Source organism: Monodon monoceros, unplaced genomic scaffold (genome assembly GCF_005190385.1).
Source record: "Monodon monoceros isolate NGI ecotype Baffin Bay Population unplaced genomic scaffold, NGI_Narwhal_1 Super_Scaffold_9, whole genome shotgun sequence".
Taxonomy (NCBI): domain Eukaryota; kingdom Metazoa; phylum Chordata; class Mammalia; order Artiodactyla; family Monodontidae; genus Monodon; species Monodon monoceros.
Genome location: NW_021703786.1, coordinates 5,494,156 through 5,508,915, shown reverse-complemented (window position 1 = coordinate 5,508,915; position 14,760 = coordinate 5,494,156). Strand labels below are relative to the sequence as shown.

Below are 14,760 nucleotides of genomic sequence, written 5' to 3'. Positions count from 1 at the left end.
TACCATTCTACGTTTGGGTCCTGTGCCTCAAAAACTAACAGTGCCTTCTTACATAAAGAAAATCCCCTTGCCATTTCCTACATTGTGAATCTGTTCGGTTCTTCAGTTATTTCTTCTTCCTCTTGTCTCTCTTTGTCCTTTCTCTGGGCCTCCAACTCCATCAGGTCTTCATTAGTAAACTCCTTGTGTTGCACAGCAAAGAGTTCAATGAAATTGTCCTCTTGCAGCTCTAGCTTGAAATAAAGGTACTGTGCTACTGTATACAGTACTGTACAGGAAAGTACACAAAAGCACAACCGCTTGTAGAGGATGCACGCACGTGACAACGTACGCCAGACACATGAACTAACTTACGTGGTTGGACATACTAATGCATGTTTGCATCCTTGAAAGTTTGCAACTTGAAGGTTCGCATGTAGGGGACTTACTGTACAGTAGTGTGTATGTGTTAATCCCAAACTCCTAATTTATCCCTCCCCCTCCTTTTCCCTTTGGTAACCATAAGTTTGTTTTCTATGTCTGTGAGTCTATTTCTGTTTTGTAAATAAGTTCATTTGTATGATTATTTAATATTCCCCATAAGTGATATCATATGATATTTGTCTTTCTCTGACTTACTTCGCTTAATATGATAATGTCTAGGTCCATCCATGTTGCTGCAAATGGCATTATTTTACTCTTTTTTATGGTTGAATAATATTCCACTGTGTGTGTGTGTGTGTGTGTGTGTGTGTGTGTGTGTATAAAAATCACGTCTTTATCCATTCATCTTTTGATGGGCATTTAGGTTGCTTCCATGTCTTGACTATTGTAAATAATGCTGCTGTGAACATTGGGGTGCATATATCTTTTTGGATTATGGTTTTCTCTGGATATATGCCCAGGAGTGGGATTGTATGTGAACTCTAGTTTTAGTTTTTTAAGGAGCCTCCATACTGTTCTCCATAGTGGGTGTACCAGTTTACATTCCCACCAACAGTGTAGGAGGGTTCCTTTTTCTCCACACCCTATCCAGCATTTATTATTTGTAGACTTTTTGATGATGGCCATTCTGACTGGTGTGAGGTGATACTTTACTGTAGTTTAGATTTGCATTTCTCTAATAATTAACGATGCTGAGCATCTCTTCATGTGCCTGTTGGCCATCTATATTTTTACCTGGCTTCTTTAACTCAGCTTTATTATTTTGAGAGTCATCCATATTGTAATGTCTATTAGTAGTTCTTCACTTTTTATTGCTGAATAGTATTCCATTGTATGGGTGTACCACTATTGATCAATTTTAAGGTATTATTTTAGTAATAATAAAACTTTAATAAGACTCGGGATTTGCTCTAAAGAAAGAAAATATATATATTCTTCCATGAAAGACGATTAGGAGACCTGAGTTACAAAGAGCAGGGGACACAGATTGAAGGTGTGCTGGTCTCTGCAACATGGATACAGGACTAGACTTTAGGAGATAGTTAACCAGGCAGAGATTCTCTATGGGAAAGCTAATTTCTAGTTTTATGATTTTTTTTTTGCATCCTAATAATTTTTTTATCCCCAAATCTTTAATAAAAGTCATGTTAAATGTTATGGTCTGTCAAACCTTTAGGAAAGAAATTCTACCAATCCTACATAAACCTCTTTAAAATTTGGGTTCATTTTTGAAGCCCTGGTGCCAAAACCAGAAAAAAAGGCATCACAAGAAAAGAAAGCTATTGCCTGATGTCTCTCATGAACATAGAGGCAAAAAATGTCAACAAAATGTTAGCATATAAACTTCAGCAATATACAAAAAGGATAATACATCATGATCAAGCATGGTTTATTGCAGGAAAGCAAGTTAGTGTAACATTCAAGCATAATTTATTACATTAACAGAATAAAGGGGAAAAAACCATATGGTCCTCTTAATAAATGCAGATAAAGCAGCATTTGACAATATTCAACATCTCTTTATGATTAAAGACAGTTTCAGGAATATAAGGGAACTTCTTCAACCTGATAAAGAGAATCTGCAAAAACCTATAGCCAACATTATATTTAATGATTAAAGACCAAGTGCTTCCTCCTAGGATCAGAAACAATGCAAGAATGTCCACTCCTACCTTTTCTAGTGTTCTAGGCGTTCTTGCCAGTGAAGTAAGACAAGAAAGATAAAGGCATATAGATTGGAAAGAAAGAAGCAAGACAGTCTTCATTTGCAGATGACATGAAAGTTTTGTAGAATAATCTAATAAATCCTCAAAAATCTACATAGAACTAAATGCAGCAAAATATATGCAAGACCTATACATTTAAAACTACATGACATTAATGAGTGAATTAAAGAAGACCTAAATAAATAGAGATATACCTTCTTTATGATCAGATCAGAAGAATTAGTATTGTTAAGGTGCCAATTCTTCCAAATTGAGCTATAGATTCAATTCAGTCTCAATCAAAATTCTAGCAGCCTTTCTTTCTTTCTCTTTCTTTTTCTTTCTCTCTCTTTCTTTCTCTCTTCCTTTTTCTCCCTTTCTCTATTTCTCTCTCTCTCTTTCTCTCTTTCTCCTTCCCTTCCTCCCCCTTCCTCCCTCCCTCCCTCCCGTTCCTTTCTTCCTTCCTCCCTCCCTCCCTCCCTCCTTTCTCTCTCTTTCTTTCTTTCTCTTTCTTTCTTTCTAGAAATTGATTGACAAGCTGTATGAAAATGGAAACAATCTAAAATAGTCAAAACAACTTTGAAAAAGAACAAAGTTGCTTACATGACCTGATTTCAAGACTTATAAAGCTACAATAATCAAGACATGGTACTGGTGTAAGGATAGCTATATAGATAAAGACAGTGGCATAAGGATAGACATATAAGTGAATGAAACAGAGTAGAGAGCCCAGAAATAGCCTGCACATATATTATCAATTGATTTTTGACAAAAGTGTCAAGGTAATTCAATAGAGAAAAAGAATTTTTTTCAACAAATAGTGCTGGAACAATGGGATATACATATGCCAGAAAGAAAAGAACCTCAACTCCTACTTCATATCATATGTAAAAATTAACTTAAAATGAAGTAGATCATAGAACTAACTACAAAAGCTAAAACTGTAAAACTTTTAGAAGAAAACATAGGAGAAAGTCTTTGTGAACTTGAATAAGACAATGATTTCTTAGAGGAGGCACAAAAAGCACAAGCCATAAAATAAATTGATAAATTGAACTTCATGAAAATTAAAGACTTCTGCTCTTTGACATATTATGGCCTGATCTCAGTTACACTTTTGGAGGACCTGTGAATATACCTGGAGCCAAGCTGTAAGGAAAGAGTGACAGTAGCCTGATCAATCCAGGTACAAAATGGCGAGAATAACCTGTGGAGAGTGGAGTCTCTTCAGATTTATTTCAAAACTACCTATTCCCTGGGCTTTGGCCACTTGCTTAAATAGAGAGCTTTGGCTGTTGCCATCACCCTGTCTCTAAATGCCACCAGCTGTCTCAAGTGAAGGGTGGGTCCATCATGCTTGCTGTGACAGAGCTGCAACAGCTCTGACCCAACCAGACCCGTGGAGGGAGGCTTCAGCTTCACTCATGTCTACCTGGAAGGACTGGGTAATACTATCTGGAAATGGAAAAAACTGGACCAATGAGAGACAGGAGACTGGAAGTAGCCAGCAGATAATTTCCTCTCCATTCCTTCCCTGTGGACTGTTTTGAAGGCTTCTTGGAAGCAGTCGCAGGCAAACAAACAGCCATATGTGTTTTCTTATGATGCCTTGGCTAGTTCAGTTACAAACCATCTGTATTTGTTTTCCCTCCTTCCTTGACTCATTTCCCTTTTTTCCTTCACTCTTGATGCCCTGAGGTTATATCTCCCAATACCTAATAGAATATTTGCAATTGACTCTGCCTCAGGCTAAGACAAAATGTAATAACAATCCTATGAGAAAGTCAGTACTGTTATTACATCCTCATTTTACAAACAAGGAAACTGAGGCCCAGAGAGGTGATTAATTTGTACAAGATTCTACAGTCAGTAAATGGAGGAGGTAGCATTTGAACTCTGACTCCAAAGCTCGTGCTCTTAGCAACTCTGCCTGAGGGATCTTGGTCTGGCTGCCTGTCAGCTTCTTCCTAGACCTTGATTCTGAAGACAAGATCTTGCCCTCATTATGAGTTCCGGCATGTCCAGAGTCCCTGTCTCACAGGATCTTGGTTGTGGGGCTTTCTTACTGTATTTGTACTGTGAAAAATGATCTGAGCCAGTTTGGATGAGGAGCCGTTTTAAGACAAAGCATATTAGAAACAGGAGCTCTAGCCATTCTTGACAACTGGGTAGACAGATACATTTAGTGAAGGGAACATTTCTGACTGGGACAAGGTTACTCTTCAGGCTGTGATGTGAACTAGGGACCTTCAGACTTCAACCTGCCTGTCACTAGATAGCATAGAAAGTATGACACCCCCATTCTCCCCTGCTGTTAACACGACAGTTATGTCTTCGATTGCTAAAGGGTGGCCAATTCTATTACACTGATGATATATAACAGGGTGGAATCATCCTTTCTAGTTCCTGTGCATTTATAAAAAACATATTCAGTTATTCAGTGACAAGTTTTGAAAAGTCAGCTGTGACTTCACAGCAAGAAGAAGACTGATTTTTAAAGTTTAACAGCATCTTTATGAGGTAGAAAGTGAAAAGGCAATTAATATTGGTTCTGTAGTTCAGTAAACCCTTATGTATAGCCTACTCTGTAACCTATGTATCCTGTGATAGACCCTGGTGATTCAAAGGTGAATAAGATAGGGTCCTCATAGGGTGACCAGCTCTCCTGGTTTGCCTGGGACTGAGGGGTTTCCCTGGTTGCAGGACTTACAGTTCTAAAACTGGGAAAATCCTAGGCAAATTGAAACAAGCCGATTACCCTACCTGTACCCCAAGGGGCTCATAGGCTAAAAAGGAGGGCAGTTATGCAAGTGCATGTGGCTATGAAATAGTGTGATATGTGAAATTATGGAATAATAATATCTTTTACTTCTATGGCACCTTCTGTGAGCCAGGCACTATTCAAAATAATGCCTTTATATATATCAGTTCACAGAATCCCTTAACAGCCCTGTGAAGTAGGGAGTATTATCATCCCCACTTTACGCAGGAAGAAACTGGGACACTTCTAAGGTGCAGATCTGGGATTCAAGCCCAGGTAATATGGGTCTATATCTGATAAATTAACCTCTAGACACTGCTCTCAAATGCCTAAAGCAAAGAATTAGCAAAAGGGATAATTGATTAACTTCGTGGGTAACAGGAGGTGGTCATGGGAGAACAGGGTGTGGGGAAATGGATTAGAGAAGGTGATGCCCGAGCAGGAATTTAGGAAGGAAATAAAAAGTTATTCTAGGTAGAACAGCTCAGGTTGGGACATGGAAATGTGAACTGTCATGGTGCTGCTGGTAAGTCAATGTCCACAGGAGCCCTAATGGTATTTTTCTGGGCTCTGACGCGTTCACTGGTACATTTCATCCACCATGCCGGGAACTTCGGAAAGGAGCCTGGAGAGGTAGCAGGGCCAGGCTATCAAGGACTTCGCGTACCATTCTAAGAAGCATAGATTTCAACCTGTTCACAACACGGAATCACTAGAGAACTTTAAGAAAAATTTGATATTTGCATTTTTATAGAATTACTCTGGAGGCATCCAGAGGGTGATTTGAAAGGGAGAGGGTTGTGGTGGGACCAGTGACAAGTGACAACCAAGTCTGAAGGTCTTGAAGAAGTCCCTGTGAGAGCTGGTGACTTCAACTACAGTATGTGACAGTAGGGATGGAGAGGGCTGGACAGATTAAAAAGATGAAGAAAGTAAAATGGACCAAGCTTTGTTAGTGATTGGGTGGAAGGGCTAAAGGAATCAGGAAATATGAAGGTAACTTCTATGAGCTTTGCTTGGCTAACTAGCCAAATAATGGTTCCACCAATAATTTAAAAAACAAAACAAAAGAACACAGGAAGAAGAGTGGATTTAAAGGAGAAAGATGGTAAGTTCAGCTTTCCACAGTGTGACTCTCAAGGGCCTAGAAGAAATCTAGATCATATTGTCTAAGCCAAGCATTCCACACAAAAAGGACTTGGCTTCTCCTAAAGACTACTTAGTTTTCTGATCAAGAGTGAAATACTAATTATGAGGGAAGTTCTTGGAGACATGTATGAAATCAAAAGAAAGCAGGATAATTAATATAATATTAATGCAGCATTCTTTGAGTTTCCCCTGAGGTAGAAAACATTTAATACATTCATTTATGATAAAGTATTGGTGGCTTAATTTATTACTCCTCCTAAGAAATATCTGTATTTAATAAAAGACAGCAATACTTAACTGAATTCCTGATAAAAGAATTTCAGGTACCTCAATCCTAGAGATGGAACTTTTTTTGTGTGTGATTTTTTCGTAAATGAGCCTTCTAGAACGAAATCACAGTACATTTACCGCTGCTCATTCCATGTACATGGGTATGGGGGTAATTTGAACATCTGAAAGTTGTCATAAATTCAATACATAGGTTTCTCTCATCCCTGAGTTAACTCCACCCAAATATTTCCACGCTTGTTTATTTCAGACATTTAAGACCTTCAGTATCTTGTCATCCTAGGTATAGAAAATCAGTTATTATTGACCAATAATGAAAAAAATTATTTACATGACCTATTTATTTGAATTTTAAGTTTTTTTTTTTTTTTTTTTGCGGTACGCGGGCCTCTCACCGCTGTGGCCTCTCCCGTTGCAGAGCACAGGCTCCAGATGCGCAAGCTCAGTGGCCATGGCTCACGGGCTCAGCCGCTCCGCGCGCGGCATGTGGGATCCCCCCGGGCCGGGGCACGAACCCGTGTCCCCTGCATCGGCAGGCGGACTCTCAACCACTGCGCCACCAGGGAAGCCCAGAATTTTAAGTTTTTAAAAAAATGACATTTTTCATCTCTATTCTCCCCTTCTAATTCCCTAAGGGTAATCATGGTCCCTTCAGACTACTCCATATCCATTAGATGGGGGAAGGGGCAGGCATCTCCTCATCCCCACATAAAATCTCATTTGTGGGTTTCTGATGCATGATCTCTGGATTAAAGTGTATGAACAATGATCTTAATTACCTATTACATCCTTTAACAAGAAAGATTTAAGTAGTATCTCATGGATACATTAATCGAGCTTAGCATATCTTCTTTGAAACAATCAGGAATGGAAGGAGTGGAGGAATGGAGATTCAGGGAGAGTAAGTGAATTTCTCAAAGACACACACTTAGTCTCAGAACCAGCAAAAGGGACTTGCTTTCCTGACATCTCTAGCCACGAAGCAATGCTGTCTCCTTTCTGTTAGGATGCCATCATTTGTGAAACAGCCAAATCATGTGGGAGAATGACCCTGCTCTTGTGATTGAGAGGCCTGGGGATACTTTCTACTAGGCAAAACGCCACCCATCTCTCAGATTTCTTAACTTTGGTTTTTATTTAAAGAAGCATGCTGCTCACTGTTCCAACATCATCCATCCTTGTCAGCACCCAAGGCTACAACTTCATCTGAATAGCCAATGATATACTGCAGATAGAGTGCACCAAAGACATTAAATTCTATATAACATTTATGTGGACCCTGAGCCCACCAGAGATGGATTGATGCTGCCATAAAGTCTTGCAGTAGCCAGGCAAACAAAAGACTAAGGAGACATGGTGGTGGTGGTAGGAAAAGCAACAGCTTTCTCCATTCACCTTCCCCCTCTGCAGAAACTGAATTACATCTTATTTAGGAAATGAGAAAATTAAATGAGAGTACAGGGGTTTTGGGGGGCCCAGCATAGAAGCAAACTTAGCCTTGATTATCAATGGTATTTCCAGCAGCCTTGGCTGGGCCAACAACCAGCATGGGTAACAGGGAACTCAAAATATCCCACTTTCAAACCTAGGGCATCCTCCCAACCATATATCTTCATGGAGTAAAGGACTTAAGAAACATGGGGGTAAAAGTGGCAGTGGATCAAGCAAGGGTTTGCATGCATGTCTGTTGTGTCCCCTTGGCAGGTACCCTCAGCATCACTATCATGATGTTATTTACGAGCATGCCTACCCAGGATGGACGAAATGCTGGCATTCCTTTCTGGATGTCCACCCTGCAGACTGGATTAAAGACCGCAATATGCCTGGATTTGTATTCGGGATTATCAGCATGATGGGCTCCATCTTTACCTGATCCAACAAGTATTTGGTAGGCCCCCAGGAACCCGAGTGGAAAATGATCTTACACAACAAAAGCATAATGTATTTTTCATAGCTAATGCTAATCAGTTATGCAAGCACAAAATGTCCTTAAGCTTTTGCTGCAAACAAAATGACCAATTATGAGAAATGGGGCTTCTCTACCCCCATCCATACCTATCCGCATAAACGTGTATGTGCTATTGCAGAACCCCTCAGGGTGTCTTGTGTGCATTCTTCACGGACTGCCTGCAGCTAACTTTGGAAGATGCAGATTTTTAAAATCATTTAAACCGCAGCAACACATACACATTGAAAAAATAACCGGTAACTAAGAAAGCCCCACATTCACATGAAGAAAGACAACAGTAAATGGGACTTTACCAGTTTAGCTTGTCTGAGGCAGCAGAGGAACAAGTTGTTGGTAATTGTCCAGTGCTTTCATTCAATAAATCACATTGGCTTTGCTTTCTCCTGTGGCTCAGCCTCTGCGCAAAGCAAGCAAACCTCCTTCCTATTCTGTGTAAAGAATGAAATGCGAGGAGGATCATTGCAGGCAAGAGCTGAAGTCCAAGATCACTAAGCTACTCTTAATGCAAAACAAAAGAGCAAATGATGCACGGGGGGACAGTAGGGGAAGGAAACAGCCTGGCTCAGAATCTAGGTGTGCTCGGGACTGCAGCCCTGGGAAGGCTTGATTTCTCAAGCCCTTGTGCATCTAGTAAAATTGTAACTGTGAGGCCCAGCAGGAAAGGCTGGCCTGGACAACAAGCTACATGGCAAACACGACTGAATCGAAATGGATTGTTACTCAAGGATGAGCAAAGGGGCAATGAGGCAGCCAGTTAGCTTTGCACTATGTTAACTGCCGGGGAAGAAACATCGTCTGGCGTCCAGGAGCCCATCCAGCAACCTGTAACTGCAAATGGTCCACAGCTCTCCCGGGGCCAGGCACTCCCTTAGTCCCACAGCTGCTTGGGACCAGAAGCACACAGGTGGCAGCCACATCCTCTCACCTTGTGGCACAAGTGCAATCCTTTACAAGCTCCCAGCAGGAACTAGGGGCATCTTTAGAAAGCTCCCAATCCAGTCGGGGCTGCTCAGCCAATGCTAGAGTTTTTGCCTGAGCAGGTTCTGAGAAAGTAGTCAGCAGACTTGGGACTTAGGACATCAAAAGGCTCAGTCTTAGGAAAAAAGATTCCAGTGCTTCCATTCCAGCCTCATCTGGACGCACCTGGCTCCTTTCACATCGTTATGCTTTATATGACTAATAAGACACACAGAATGGATTTCCTAGAAAGCCACTTATGTAGGCACTTTTCATGTTTCTCTCTGAAATAAAATGGCAAATGACCTTCACAGCTGCTTATTAAATTTAGGGAGGCATTGCTGATTGAGAGCATATAGGAATACCACACATGCACGCACACACATACACACGTAGGTACACACACGTCCCTAGCAACAGCATTGAGAATCTTTTCTAAAGCTCTGTTCAGATTCTCTTTCTGCCAGATGAAAGCTTAGCTTCTGTGATGCCTTCAGAAATAATTTTGGACCCTTTTACTAGGCACTGATGCTGGTCTGTGATTTACACCTGGAGCTGAATCAACTCCCCTATGTTGAGTGTGACCCTGTAGCAAATCAGGAGAAAATCTCTTGGTTATAAACCAGAGGGTGGAGTGTTAATATTTGGCCTGGTAATTCATTAGGATCCCGGGAATGGTATCTTGTATTCTTGAAAATCTCCCCCTTTCTAGAGACAGCATCTTACCCATCCCTAACAAGTGGCTCTTCTAGAGCTGGGATCCGAGGTAAGGTTCAGTGACATAAAACCTGGGTGCCCAAAGGAGGAGTTCCGTTAAGTTTTCCACAATTGTTTTACTTTTTCTTTTCTCATTCGAAAGGGAAATTCTCTCTCTGGAACATTTTTTCTCTCTTTCTCTCATTGAATTTATTCGTCCATGGAAGCATTGCTAGAAATAATCTAATTTGGGAATATGCATGCCCTTGAGGTTGAGAAGGCTATTTTTTCATCAAGGATTAAGAAAGAGTCAGGCTACCCTTTCACAGCTTAAGCCTAAATGATTGCCAGGTAAAACTTTACCCTTATCTCTAGGAAAGCTTTGACTTTAATGCAGATTGACTTAAATTCCATCTGCTGGGGTAAGCCAGGTGACTCTGAGTAATTCTACTAAGGTTAGGGGCTGCCTCACAGGGGTCATTAGTTTAATCTGCTATGCAAACCTAAGGGGATGATGCCGCCTGTAATAGTGGCATTGCTTTCTGGAGCAAATGCTCAAGACTGAGTCATTTCATGAGCCCGTGTCTATTGCAAAGGAGATCCATTCATTCATCCGTTCATTTATTAATCCACCCCTCAACAGACATTTATTATTACTTAGTAGGCTAGATACACTGTGCCAAATACTTTAATGTTATGAAAAGCCTGCCGATACGTATAAACTCCCAAACATACTTTAGCAAAATTCTCCATAATCTGGCTCTGCCTATCCCTCTAGCCTAATTTCTTACCACCTTCCTACTTGCCTTCCATGCTGTAGCCTTTTTGAATGTCTTTCAGTTCCTTGGACATGCCATACTGTCTCTTAACTCCAGAATTCTGCATATGATTTTCTTCTGTCTGAATGCTCAGTCCCTTTTGTCTGGCTAACGCATGTACGGTCTTAGAGTCTTGACTCAAACATCATCTCTCAGGGATATTTTTCTAGTCCCTGGGCTATTAGGGTCCCCACTCTGTGGTCCTCTAGGACCTTATACCCTCCCATCATTATATCCATCACATTTTCTTGCATTTACGTGTTTAACATCAATCATCCCCATTTTACTGTAAGAGTTTAAGTGCAAAGTCTTTTATTCCCTGCTCTATCTCCAGTGTCTAGCACAGTTCCTGGCACATAGAAGGTGCTCAAAAAATATTTAGTGAGTGTTTTGTTGAAGGGCTTAGCATGAATTTACTGAATGATGAATAAACCATCTCAAAGAATAACAGGGGTCTGAGAATTGAAAGGAACCCTAAAGTTCACTTAGTACATCTAATTTTTCTTGCCAAGTGGCCATCACTGAATGCTTGTCTCCTCTGATTATTCCTTCTCGATTAATCTCAGCCCATACTGATCACACATTTACTTTGTCCCATACCCCCCAGCACTTTCACAGCATGTTCTTGCTTTTTTTTTTCCAGCTGTTTCCTGGAGTTTGTCTCATTTCTACAAACTGGTATTCTCCATAACACTTAACATAAGCCTGCAATTATTTGATGCTGATTCATTCAACAACAAACATCTGAACAGGGAATTAAATGATCGGAGTCTTGCTTTAGGAAGATTACTCTGGTATTGGGGGAAAGATGGGTTGGATCAGCCAGACCTAGACAGGACTCGAATAATGACCACAGCTCAGAGATGGCGTTTAAAAGCAGCCTTGCCCTTTCTTTCCCTCTGCCCCTCCCCCATCGCCCCACCCTCCACATTCATAATATCAGTGTTCTTATTTGGAACATTGAGAATGTTTGTTCCATGCTCAGCACTTCCCCTCCACCCAGCTCCACCCCCATGGTTAGTTCACTTGCTTAGGTTATTCGTGAACATGTCTCACTGACTAAAGTTCCTTTGAAGACAGGGATTGCATTTTACTTATTTTTCAAATTTTCTTCCTCCAGCCTTTACACCACCTGGCCTAGTGTCTTGCAGATAGGAAATGCTCAATAAATATTAAGAAAGAAAAGCACTTATTATATGCAGAGCATTGGATAAAACAGTACGGTGAGGAGGGGTACAAAGTTGAATGAGACATCTTTTGAAAGATAAAAGAGATCTATTTAGTGAGAGAGGTGAAACTTATTATAATACAGGGCAGAAGTAAATGTGTCATAAAAAAGTATGAGCAATGTGCTAAGGGAGCACAAAAGAATTACCACTTCCTTCCGAGATGCTTAGGAAAGATTTACAGAGAAGGTTGCATTTAAACTGGATCTGGAGGAATGAAGACCTCTGGAGGTTGAAAAGAAGAGAAGGGAATGGAGACAATGCACAGAATTCCTAGAATATTTGGCGATTGACAAGTAGTCCTGTTGGGCTGGAGTAAATGGTGATGGGAGGACCTAATGGAATTTAGGTTCCAAAAGTAGACAGGGGCTAGAATGGAGAGCACTCAAACACTGCGTTAAAGAGTTTGGGCTTTATTGTATGGGTGACAGAGATTTCAGCAGGAGAATGTCAGTGCAGCAGATTAAAGGTCCCTCTAAGTCTAGCCATCATAGACCATGAACTGAAGTGGTAAGAACCTGGAAGTAGGAGGACATTGATGGTGAGGGTCTGTGAGTGTGTAGATTAGGAAATGAACATGGGACATTCTTTGGAGGTAGAACTTAAAGGATTTGTCAGCACGTCAGGTGGAGGAAGTGAAATGGAGAAAGAAGCTGAGTTTTAACTTGCATGATGGCAAATGACGGTGATATCGATCCCTGTACACAAACATAGAGATAATTTAGGCATTCATGTAGTGCTGTGAGCACCTTGTGAAGACAGAGAAGAGAGCAGGAGACCGAGTCCTTGGAGCCAGGTGAATGTGCCTAGACTGCTTTGAAGAAGCCATTCAGCAGCAACTAAAGAAGTCAGTAGAGGCTGTGGCAGATGAACTACCTCTGGCAACACATAGGGCCATTTGCAAGGGGAAGGGTGTAGAACTTCCCTTGAAAGAAGATTTCCCGATTAAATGTGAGGGTTTGCAGTTTCCCATCTTGGAGTTGTTTAGCTCAGTGGAAAGAACCCTGGTTTGGGATGGGGACTTTGAGCTTGAGTCCTTGAGCTCTCCTCACCAGCTGTGTGACCTTGGGCGAGTTACTTTCTATCATGAGGTCTCAGTTTTCCCACTTGAAAACTGGGACTTGGGCCAGTTAAATTCAAAGATTCCTTTTAGTACTGTACTGTTCTCTGATTTGTGAAGTGCAACGTTTAGGATTTCAGAACACTTGTGAAATTAGGCCAAAATCCACCAGCATCAGAAGCTACTAATGTCCACTGTCTCCTGCAAGAGCATGCCCATATTTTGAGAATGTCCACTGCAAACGCATGTCTGCCCTGCGGTTAGTTCCATGTGGTTTGTTTGTAAGACACATTTAAACTGATCACTTTCTGATGACCATTTTCTAACAATTTTTCACTCTTTTTTTTCAGCGAAGATTTTTTTTAAGGGGGTGCCTTTTCATCAGAGTCCCAAAATTAAGTTATGGGAAGAAAGCGGCAGTCCCTTACTGTGGTCGGTAAAGAGTTTGGCCAGCCTACTTCCGCTCCCTAATCTCCTGACCTTCCTTAGGGCGAGGCTGCTCAGTAACGGCTCTGATTCTTTTTTCAAAATTAAAATGTGCTACTTATCGAAAGCTGCTAAAAAGGAGACAAAAAAATAGGAAAAGAAAACTAACACCCCAGGGTGTATCTGAACATGCTTATTATGTGTGAAGTTGTTAGTAATGAATGTGAAACTCTTCCTCCTCCTCCCTCTCAATTTCTAAGCCCCAAAGAAAAAAGAAAAAGGGGTGGGGGAGGGCATTGGCTATTCAGTCCCAAGCAGACCTTTTCAAAAGGTGCAGACTGTTCATAGGCATGGTATTTCTTGATTATTTTGTTTTAAGCGCCAGTTGACCTTTCAGACTAAAAGTAAAGGTCCTCAAATATCCTGAGAAACCCTCCTTTGGATTTTTTTCTCTAAGTCTTGGAAACTTAGACTCATGACATTCAAAAAGACTCTTCAAAAAGAGATGGTCCGTATGACTTCTAGTATGATTTGATGACAGGGTGTTTATCTGAACTAATCATGTGAGATTTTCCAGAGTTGCATTTTTGAGAAATGGGATTCTCTTAAGGAGGTTACAAACACTTCACTGAAAGCTTTCCAAGAACGGCTTCATTCGGCCTCTCTGCAGCCTCTCGCTGGGCTGTAGCACCGATGTGATAATCAGGGTCCTGCTTCTGAAAAGTCTTCTTGTTCTGGCTGCCACCCTCCTTTCAGTCATCATTAGAATTCTCAAGCTATGAATCCCCTATTGTCTGTGTGAGCCCGGGATCCCCACACCATGCAGAGGAAGGAATGTGAACCTCCTAGGTCTGGCTCTAAGTCTCAACCTTATCCAGCAGGTCACAAAGCCCCATTTATACGCAGCTCTAAAGTTTTATCATAATTCTTTATCTGCTCAGCCCCATATATCCTCTAGGGCAGTCCGGAGACGTTTGGTAATGAAGCTCATTTATCCTCATTTTCTCAATTGGCACACTTAAAGTTCTAATATTTATGTTCACACTGTCCTAATTTTGAATGTCAAAGATACTATGCTAGACAAGTAGCATTGCCGAAGGATAACTGAGCCACGCAGAAGAGTTCACCAGAGTCTGAAACATGATGTGGTTTGTCATATTACCAATCATTGCATGAGAAATAGTTACTTTTAATAACTCAGTGAAAACATAATAATAAATGCTACCATTTATCAAATACCTCCTGTGTGTCATGCAGCAGTACCACTGAATCCTCACACAA

General features: G+C 41.0%; 1 protein-coding gene across 1 annotated transcript in view; it reads right to left on the bottom strand.

Annotated features, from left to right (window-relative positions):
- Positions 1 to 8,717, bottom strand: part of ANKFN1 (ankyrin repeat and fibronectin type III domain containing 1) — a 152,343-nt gene extending 143,626 nt beyond the window's left edge. The window contains exon 1 of the mRNA XM_029212880.1: positions 8,590 to 8,717. The gene's annotated coding sequence lies outside the window, so the exon portion shown is untranslated. The remainder of the gene's footprint in view (positions 1 to 8,589) is intronic.
- Between the last annotated feature and the right edge of the window lie 6,043 nt (positions 8,718 to 14,760).